Genomic DNA, 10,431 nt, shown 5'->3' on the forward strand with positions numbered 1-10,431 from the left:
TTTTAGTAGTCAGCCATGAACAAACATAAGCTAAAATGATCAACAAAATTAAGGCTGTTCATTTGTCAACTGTGCCTGACCATCTTTCAAGCTGGATGATGAAGTCTTTCCCAGATGAAGCAGATGAAATGCAGTGGCAGAACAGCTTAGAATGAAAATACAAAATTGTTCATTTAATTTCCTTTATTCCATTTTTTCCACTTTATTTTTTTTTACTTTGTGCACCAAATGTTGTGGACAAATGGACATCTACATGTAAAAAAAAAATACAGAATAGAAAATATTATGGGTGTGACGAGATCTCACACCACGAAATCTCGCAAGATTAAATTGTGATGGGAATTCTCGTCAGGTAAAATACTGTCTCACGAGACGCAAACTACATTTTTCACACACTGTCAAGCCACACATTAATTTTCTCATGTAGTGAAATACAAATGTATAACTGATAAGATAGACTCACTCATCATGTCAGAGGACACAGATAGGCCCATGTGGGAGAGATTCTGAATGTGCAGAAAGTTTTGACCATGAGCAGAAGATTTGCTAAAACACAGGAGCCATTAAAGTCCAGGAGTTTATAACTGAATTAAAATTAAATAATTTATCATTATGGTGAAAAGGTGCCACAGTCACATTTAAAGAGGTTACTTCCTCAAGCAAAGACACAAAGAGGAGGGAAGACTAAATCATGAATCAGCAGGGATGATATTAAATAAGTTGATCTACAGGAGAAACAGATCTGATAGCAGCACAGAATGACTTAGAGCTGCACTGACTAAGATTCTGTTATAATTAGACTATAGATTCTGAATTTTCACCTGCCACCAATTTTCATATAATTCAGCATTAAAGATTTCTTAAAAATAATGTTAAATGAACCATGAACCCAATCTCAAATCTCGTCTTGTCTCGTGGGTTAAGTGTCTCGTCACACCCCTAGAAACTATACAGCATCATAAGACCATACACAATTACAAAGTGATGTTCCCAAGAAATAAAAAAATGTGTTTTTAAGAGGTTTCATAAATGCATCATTGGACTTGAGTTGCTAGGAAACAGCAAACACTGCAAACTGAAAAATATATTTGGGTACATTTATAAAGCTTATGTCTGAAACTGTGTAATAGACACACATACTAGACACACAGGAGTCACATAATTAATATATTATATGAGTTATTTTCATCAAATAAATAAATGCTTAATATCTATTTCCTTAGAGCACACACAGAGTTAAATTGTTTAGTTATTACAATTCTTGTAAACAGTAAGAATTTCATTTGTGTAGGAGTACCCAACTCTTCGTATGTCAGAACATCCTTGAAGTTTTCAAAACAGTTCCTACCAGGCAATAATAATGTAATATTGGCGACCAAAAAAATATTAAATAGATAAAGGCAACATGTTTTTCAATGTGACACTACATGATTTTGTAGTTTAAGGGTTAAACCCCCTAGTATTGTCCTTCAACTATATAATAGCACTGAACGTTTAAGTGAATTATAACACACTGCTTGTCAACAGTAAACCTTATTTATTTACATTTCAGCTCAGTTGTAAATCTTAATTCAGCGATGGCCACTATAAAAACAGAGGAAACCTGAATGTAAAAAACAGAAATCAGTTAGCAATCAGAGCAAGGAGTCAAGGCTGCATGAGGATCAGGATGAGATGACCCTTACTTGCTCTCTTGTAGCACAGCAGGTCAATGAACAGCAAACTGCATCTCCTCCTCATTGATTGACCTGTCAGAGCACGTCAATGCACCCACAGACAGAATAAGCCCTTCCATTACACACAAGCACACATGAACACACAAATCTCTTTCCTCGAACTACAGGAAAACTGAGGGTAAAGTGAAACCTGCTCCTGCCCTCCCACCAGCCAGACTCCAGGGTTGATAGAATAAGTCAAGATGGATTAATTCAGGTAGCAGTCACATGATTATTGGAATTGCCACATGCTGAATTTTGTACATGCGGGTGGTTGTGATAATGATCGGCACTGCAATTTACTTTACCAACTTTACTGTCTGAGTTTTGCAGGTCACCACTTTCCCTGCACACTATCTGGAAAAGAAGTAACTTGTTAATAATGTCAGACATGAGACATTTGGGGAAATGTGCTCATTTGCTTTCTTGCTGAGAGTTAGAAGAGAAGATCAATATCACTTTCATGTCTGTACAGTAAATTAAGCCACAGCCAGCAGCAAGTAAGCTGGGCAAACAGACTGGGAACATGCTCATTTCCAGGCTCATATTTTTGGGGGGGGGGGTGGGGTGGGGGGGTGTTCTAGAAACCTTTTACATGCTTTGACGTTCAAAAAACACATTATTTTTCATATAATGTCCATTGCCTCTGCGCCTCTATTCACCCTCTGTCTGAGCATTACATTTTAGCTCCTGTCTCTCCTGAGGCCTCTCTCCCAAAAAGCCCACTTTCTTCTGATTGGCCAACTGGAAGCCTACAGAGAGACCAAGTTGGAGATGAATAGAGATGTATTGGGGCTCTTCCCCCAGAGTAAATAGGATCTGACATTACCGCTGCACTCGCTGCTATAATACTTGTATTAAATAAACAACAGTTGTGTTAAGATTCAGGATTGATGTTGAGGAAAAGTGTTTTTTTTACAATAATGAATCTGAAAGCATTTGTCATTTATTTTGTGTTTGTTTATGAACCAAATTATTTTGGTTAGATTTCAAAAATTCTTTAAGACTATGGCTTTAGATATTTACCATCCATCCATCGTCAACCGCTTATCCTGCGTACAGGGTCGCGGGGCCTGGAGCTGACATCGGGCGAAAGGCGGGGTACACCCTGGACAGGTTGCCAATCAATCGCAGGGCCACACATAGACAAACAACCAGTCACAATCACATTCATGCCTGAGGACAATTTAGGGTCACCAATCAATCTAGGTCGCACGTCTTTGGATGGTGGGAGGAAGCCAGAGCACCTGGAGAGAACCCACGCAGACACGGGGGAGAACATGCAAACTCCACACAGAAAGGCCGGGGCAACCGGGGTTTGAACCCGCAACCTTCTTGCACTGGACCACCAAGCCGCCCGCTTTATATATTTACGAAAAAGAAAAATCATATTCTTTTACGAAAAGATTGATATTCATTGTGATAGAAAAGCCTATTTGAACCTCTTAATCTTATTTAAAAAATATTAGGCCTACATTCACAAATACAACATTTCAAAATAAATCAAACATTGTATTGAAGCATTATATAGTCTGAAGAATTTAAAACAGTAAAACTGTATAAAGACTTAATTATTTTTCTTTAATGCCTTTGTTGCTTGTTACGTGATCCCCCTGTGTGCCTAGTTGTGCCATGTTCTATTATTCATTCAGTCATTTAATGTAGGCTGTTTTGGTTGAAGATTGTCATATGAGATGAAATACAATTCAATAAAAACAACAGTTGTGTTGTCTATCAGACAAGAGCATTTTTTATTGAACACAATGTTGTTAACCTGTGAATGGTGATATGAAATGTTAGTGTAGGGAGTAGCAAGCACTTTCGGAAAGGCCCTGTTGTGATCTCCCAATTGACACTTTTCACACATTCTCGCGTCACACATTTGTGAACAACTGATAACATTGAAACACAGTGCAAATCAACTCTGCCCAGAAAAGATGAGGAAAGATTAAATCACGTCTACATGTGTGTTGACTCAGCAGGGGTAATATTACATGAGAAAAGAAAAATCTACAGGAGAATACATATATGAAAGCAATACACATTGCCTGAGAGAACTTACCGCATTATATTCTGTTGTGTTTTTATGTCACATGCCGCCTGAATTTTGTATTCCTTTATAAAAATAAAGATATTCCCCCATAAAATGATGCAGAAAAGGCAGAAATTGGTGCAGAAAATGTCACCACAATGCAGCAAATTAAGCAGCTAATGTTCAACATTTTTCAGACCCCCAATTAATATGTATCCACTCCAATGTTGAAGCAAAACCTATGCTCTTGCGTTCCAGCAACAAAATTACTCCATAAATTCCCTACAATGCAACCAAACAGATGACACACATATTCCGAGGGCAACATTCCTAGATTAGTGTTGTAGTCAACACCACCCAAACTGAGACCAAGATGCTACATAGTTTATGGGGCTGTCTCGTCATTGTTTATCAAGTGAGATTAATACAGAATAATTCTTTATGGTTTAGGTAACCAGTAGTTATTATTACAAAGATTTTGCTGTATCCTCCCACTCCAAGACTGCCACAGCTTCTCCTATCTCCCACATTCACTTTCGTGTGAAGGAGGAAGGGTTACAGCTGTTAACAAACATTTTAAAGAGGTGGTATTATGCTTTTTGGCTTTTCCCATCTCCTTTATTGAGTTATATACCTTTTTTATGCATGTTTTATGTAATAGGTTTGCAAAGTGAAAAAGCCTAAAGTCCACCCCAAAAGAGTTCCCATCTCCCACAGAAAACACTGCTCTGAACTGACTGAACACATCTTGTTTGTAGTCCATCCTTTTCCCTTTAATCCCTGTGATGTCACAAAGCCAAATGCATCTCATATAACGCTTGCCAAGCGGCTAGTCCGACACACCCTCAAAAACACCGGTGGAAAACCACTGAGCTGCAGCACACCTCTCCTCTCCCTTCCAAACACTAGCTACCCTCCAGGCAGTCAATGGACATAAAGTTGTCACTGTGATGTAGTGACAGAATTCAGTTAAAACTTTACGAATGAAAGATATATTTGTTACAGATTAATAACTCACCACTCTGAAACTCTTGCTCCAGTCTATGTTGCCAAGCTGGTCGGCAGCATGTATAGCTGAACCGGAGCTGGCTTCTCAATGACCCGCCCTTCTCTGCTTCTGATTGGCTAGTAGTCTTTAACTAGGAACTGCGCATGTGCAACTAACAACAAAGATCATTTAGATACAAGATGTATCACTCCATAGTTAAAACGAAGCGTTCAACACAAGTGAAAAGACGAGCTGCAGAAATGTGCAGTATGATAAAAAAAATATGGTGTTTTTTGAAAATTAAACCATGTAAACCTATTCTGGTACAACCCCTAAATAGAATTTTGAACATGAAGATACCACCATAATACCACCTCTTTAAATTTGCAATGAATCACGTTATTGGTTGGAATACCAATCAAAGTTAGGATGTATCAGACAGTGCACAGGCAATTTATTGATATTCCCACAGTTGTGATCTTCCTGACCTTGAAATAAAATCCTGATTCCTCTATGTTTGAGACTGCAAAAAGACTAAGTAGAATTTCAGCCGATTACAAGATGAGGCTAAGACCTTCAAAAAGTCAATCTCGAGCAACACAACACCATCCCAGATACCTACTTAGGTTTGGTCTCCCAATTTAGGCTATGATGTCTGGAAGTTGGCAAGTACATCAGTCATACTTAAAATGGTGAGTTTGGCACTGTATTTAAATGGAGAAATCTAAAAGTGGTATCAGTTAGTTGTCATCTAAGACAAGAAAGCGAATAAGCATATTTTCCATAATGTCAAACAATTCCTTTAACTGACAAAAAACTATGACTGAGGAACAGCTTCTCTCTTGCACTTGATGTGACACCACACATAAGCTGTCTGTCTATCATTAAACACATTGCAATCTCCATCTGGTTGAATTTTATTTTGGCTACAGTGCTCGAGTTTGGATAAGGCAGGCGCAGACAAAACACACACAAACACACATAAACACACACAAGTGGTTCTATGACTGTTGCCAGGAGAGGTGATATTGTCATATAACGTGAGTGTGGGGGAGATTAAGTGCTGCATTTTCCCCTTTGTGCACTTGACCAAAGCATCCCATGACGTTAATGTCATTGACATCACCAGTAACTGCATTTTGTGAAAGCTTATTTTATGTCTGCTGAATGAATTTGTCAGCATTAACCAAACTCTAGACTCCATAAAAGCACCAATTAATCTTTCCATTTTAGTAAAAAGGCTGCATTTTTGAACAACTATGCAGCCGACAGTAATCTGAATTCATTCATGTGTACTTATTTTGCAAATAAGCACAAATTCATTCCTGAAAAGTGAATGTGTATTACTTTGAAATGTTTTTGATAAATGCAACAAAGTATAGCCAATTTGCACTTATATGAGTCTAAGGGAACTTGTATTCTGCAAAGGTTTTTTTTATTGTTTCTTCAAACTGATTTGTCTATTTTACCTACACTGGCTTTAGCTTTCCTCTTTTCTCTGTCAAAAAGTCCCTTGGACGACCCAAATAACTGACATTTTAACTATGCATCCTTAAATCAAAACAGAACATTTAAGAAAAAAGTTTGAGAGTTTGAACTATTCAATTTCCCACCATAATCACAGTGATATATTAAACATAATAAGTTTTGCTAACGACATCATTAGCTAAGCTGTTTTAATCTCTCTGTCAACATACTTATCTTCATAAAACACATTGGTGGTACAGTAGTGGCAGTAAACCTTACTGATGTGACCAAATGATGCTTTAGTCAACTCTGTCACAGCTCTGCGGTGAATTTAACAGAATAATGATGTCAGGATAAAGCCATTCAGTATGTTTGAAGAAAAAAGTTGTGAAAAACTTTAAAGAAAGACATAGACAACATAGTCTGATAATATATGTGTGTTGCAGAAATATTTTCTAACCCAATAATCTTGCAACCCCTAAAAATCATCTCCTGGCCCCCTGTAGGTCCAGACACACCAGTTCAAATACATTTCTTTAACGAGATCTTGCGGTTCCAAGAATAAAATTATTTTCACAAAACACAATAGCAAGATGCTCCAGAATCTGAAAAAAAACTGTGTTGTCATGATATCTGCCATGGTGGAAGAAGTACTCAGATTCTTTACTTAAAGGCAGGGTAGGTAAGTTTGAGAAACTAGCCAGAAACTGCTAGATTTTGAAAGTATCCAACAGAGAAACTCCCACCCCCTCCCTTCCGGGGTCCTTCCAAAGCCACGCCCCCAAAACACGTGAACGCGCGTTGCCGACACCGCAGGAGGACAAGGACAGTGTGAGCGGAGAGCTGCGGCTCACATCAGGGGTAAGAAAACATCTAACTTTATCATTATGAAAATAAACAACTAACCCGGCTGTTAGTACTCACTATCAAGCTAGCATGTTATTATTGGATAGGTTTAAAAAGACTGAGTTTTAATCAGTAACGAGCTGGGTAGCTAACTGTTAGCAACAGGTAGCTGTCCTAAGAGCTGTGGTAACACTGGGCAAAGCTAAAAACAGGCTGATACACTTTTTACCGTTTCCACCAGTTACACTACACAAACGTGTATTTCGTGTTAGACTCATAACATGTACGTTGTTTTGCATGTTAGAGCTTCCATGGTGACAGCATTATTGTCTCTGATGAGGACTGCACCCCAGAGCCAAGCACAAACCGGGACAGGACCGGGGTCGAGGCGAAGCAGAGGAAGGAGGGCTGCCGGGGTCCGAGGAAGAAGAGGCAGGACGGAGAGGACGAGGTGCAAGCCAAGGAGCACATCTTCTAGGAGCTGCGTCGAGCTTCACGCTCCAACAACAGCATACACTGAAAAAAGGGAAAAAGGGGGGTTGTTCACTTTACAAATAACAGTTCGCATACACGACACAACTGATTTATGTTCCTTCTCTGAAAATATGTCAGTCATGTAGAATTATACTAATCTTGATTGATGTTTAATTTTTAAGTCTCAGTCATGTTAAGAGCAAAGGACGTTGTTATGTTTTGTCTGGAAACTCCGCCCACTGGGAGCAGCTCTTTGAATGAAAACTTCACCGAGGGCGCCATTTTTTCGATTCGGTCGGTTGAATTCATCAGTCTGGACAGCTCTTCACACAGTAAAGGTAATACAACTTTGTCATGTTGGTCAGAAACAGATGTAAGTTAGTCACGTTAGGTGCATCATTTTGACCGTGTTGAGGTTTTTATCTGCCAGTAACATCGAGCGACACGAATTAGTCAATGTCAAAGTCAAGGTTAGCTAACATTACCACTCGTTAGCGTTAGCTTTGCTAAAGCCCTTCAATGCTTGGAGAGCTCTCCACAAGGTAAAGGTAATTAAATCTTGTCAAATGTCTGTCTGCATTATAGATATTCCTGTTAGGCGCATTATGTTCATTGAGCTGAGGTTTTTAAGGACTGAGTTAGCAAAAATGAGCAACATGAATAGTTAATGGTAATGCTACGGTTAGTTAACGTTGCTAGTTGCTAGCGATGCTAATGGGGGTGACTTTTATTGTAAGTGTATTAATAAATCTCACAATGTGTGCACAGTGTGTGCTTTTATAGTTTGACCATTCATACAATAGGTACAGTAGTCACTGACTTTCAGAGGTAACAGTTAGCTTAATGTAACGTTAGTCTTAGTCTGCAGACTGCTGTACAATGAAATTCAACATGCTCTTAATGTCACACTTATCAGTAAGGTTAAGCATTCATTCTTCGACCACATTCTTCACAACTTATTCTTAATAAGGTTAGTCCAGGCTAAAGTGTAACTGCAGTTTTTTTTATGACAGTGCACATGCTCTGTGCTTATTAATTAGGAAGCAGCACTTGATAAAGTCGGTAAAGTTAATGTTCTGTGTTTTCTAAATTTAGCTTGGTGAAAGCTAAACTGCTCATAACATTAGCACTTATTTACAATACATAGATATCCCTCCAACGTCCTCAATATCTTTATCTCCAGTAACTCCATGTAGAGGAGGTGCATTACTCTGATTAGAGCGATTCTTACTTTATCCTTACATGTTTCATAATTTACATTTTCTGTTGGAATTAATCTGTCCAACACAACGCTGTCAATGTTGGAGACCCAGCTTAAAAAAAAAGTTATTAGCAAGCATGTAAAGAGCCTAGCTAATAAGGAGAGCTATGTTAATGTTAGAATGCAGCTGGATTTTCGAGGCTAGCACCCTGTATATAACTGATAGTCAACATCGACTGCACTGTTATTCTGTGGGAAACACTGGACATGTTTAAACTAGATTGTCAAGACTTTCAAAAGATCCTGGGTATTTTCTTGCTGCAATCTTTGGTAAAATATAATGAAGTCTAATACAGTCCTGTAATAAATCCTGCTGCCATGAAGGTTATAAGGTGCAGTATTTGTTGTCACAGACCACAAATTCGACTTAGTCTGCCTGTAGGTTTGTTTTGCATTTATGCAGCATTTTGGTTATGTTTGGTAATGAAGGTACTAAAGAAGTGTTGTGTATATGATGAAATTTTTAAGGACTCTCAACTCCATGACTTGTTTCTTATTCCCCCTGACTTAGGATGATGACATTGATGTTCGGCGGGAATGCATACTCAAGGGGCTGTGTGTGTACCTCAATGAAGACCTGGAAAAATGAGCGAGAGAATACACTGTGAGTATAATTATTAGGGTTCAGTACTTTTGAGATTGACGTCACCTCTACAGTACCATTAATGTCACCATTGATCTCCTTACAGTGCTGTGTCATCCTTATTTTAGCCACTTTCACAGTTAACTTTGCACATACTGTCGATAGTATTTACTGTTTGTTTTTGTAAGCAGTGTTTTCATCAATCTGATCAACTTAGTATTTTCAGAAAGCGAGCCAGCTTAGCTATTCAGCAAGCCTGTCGGCTACTAAAATGAAGAAAAGCAGTATGGCTTATGAGGAGTGCTGTCAGCTGTATGGAGATTTGCTCAGTCTGTGTGTAAGTTCTCACTCAAACTGATGCTGATAAAAGGGCAAAATGGGCAGATAACATTAGTAAGGAGACATTCACCATCACCAGATGGTCCAGGGTGTGTAGCAGGTATTTTGGACACGTGAGAACAGCTGAGAACAGGCACCTGCCAGGGGCTCATGCAGCCTGTTGTTACTCAGCACTTCTGTGGTTTATCAGTGAAGTGTGTGGATTTGCACACTGAAGTCTGTGTTAGTGACAAGACACATACAGTGGGGGAAAAAAGTATTTGACCCCTTGCTGATTTTGCAGGTTTGCCCACTTACAAAGAATGCAACGATCTATAATTTTAATCAAATGTACATTCTAACAGTGAAAGACAGAATCCCAAAGAAAATTCCAGAAAATCACATCATATGAATTTATAAAAATTGATAACCATCTGATGAGGAAAAACAAGTATTTGACCCCCTACCAAACAGCAAGTATTCTGGCTCCTACAAGCCAGTTAGTCTTTCTTTAAGACACAGCCCCAATCCCAACCAATTATCTACATCAAATACACCTACCTCACCTCGTTACCTGTATAAAAGACACCTGTCAACACCCAAACAACCAGCATCCAACATCAGCACTATGGGCAAGACCAAAGAGCTTTCTACGGACATCAGGGACAAGACTGTTGATCTGCACAAGGCTGGGATGGGCTACAAGAGAATCGGAAAGCAACTTGGAGAGAAAAGATCAACTGTCGG

The 10,431-nt window shown here is 38.8% G+C and overlaps 1 long non-coding RNA gene across 1 annotated transcript in view; it reads left to right on the forward strand.

The window, feature by feature from the left end:
* Positions 1-7,372: 7,372 nt before the first annotated feature.
* LOC123974544 overlaps positions 7,373-10,431 on the forward strand; it is a 4,664-nt gene continuing 1,605 nt past the window's right edge. Inside the window, exons 1-2 of the long non-coding RNA XR_006825882.1 lie at positions 7,373-7,860; positions 9,295-9,387. This is a non-coding gene — a long non-coding RNA (uncharacterized LOC123974544). The remainder of the gene's footprint in view (positions 7,861-9,294; positions 9,388-10,431) is intronic.

This window comes from Micropterus dolomieu, linkage group LG08 (assembly GCF_021292245.1).
Source record: "Micropterus dolomieu isolate WLL.071019.BEF.003 ecotype Adirondacks linkage group LG08, ASM2129224v1, whole genome shotgun sequence".
NCBI classification, from domain to species: Eukaryota; Metazoa; Chordata; class Actinopteri; order Centrarchiformes; family Centrarchidae; genus Micropterus; species Micropterus dolomieu.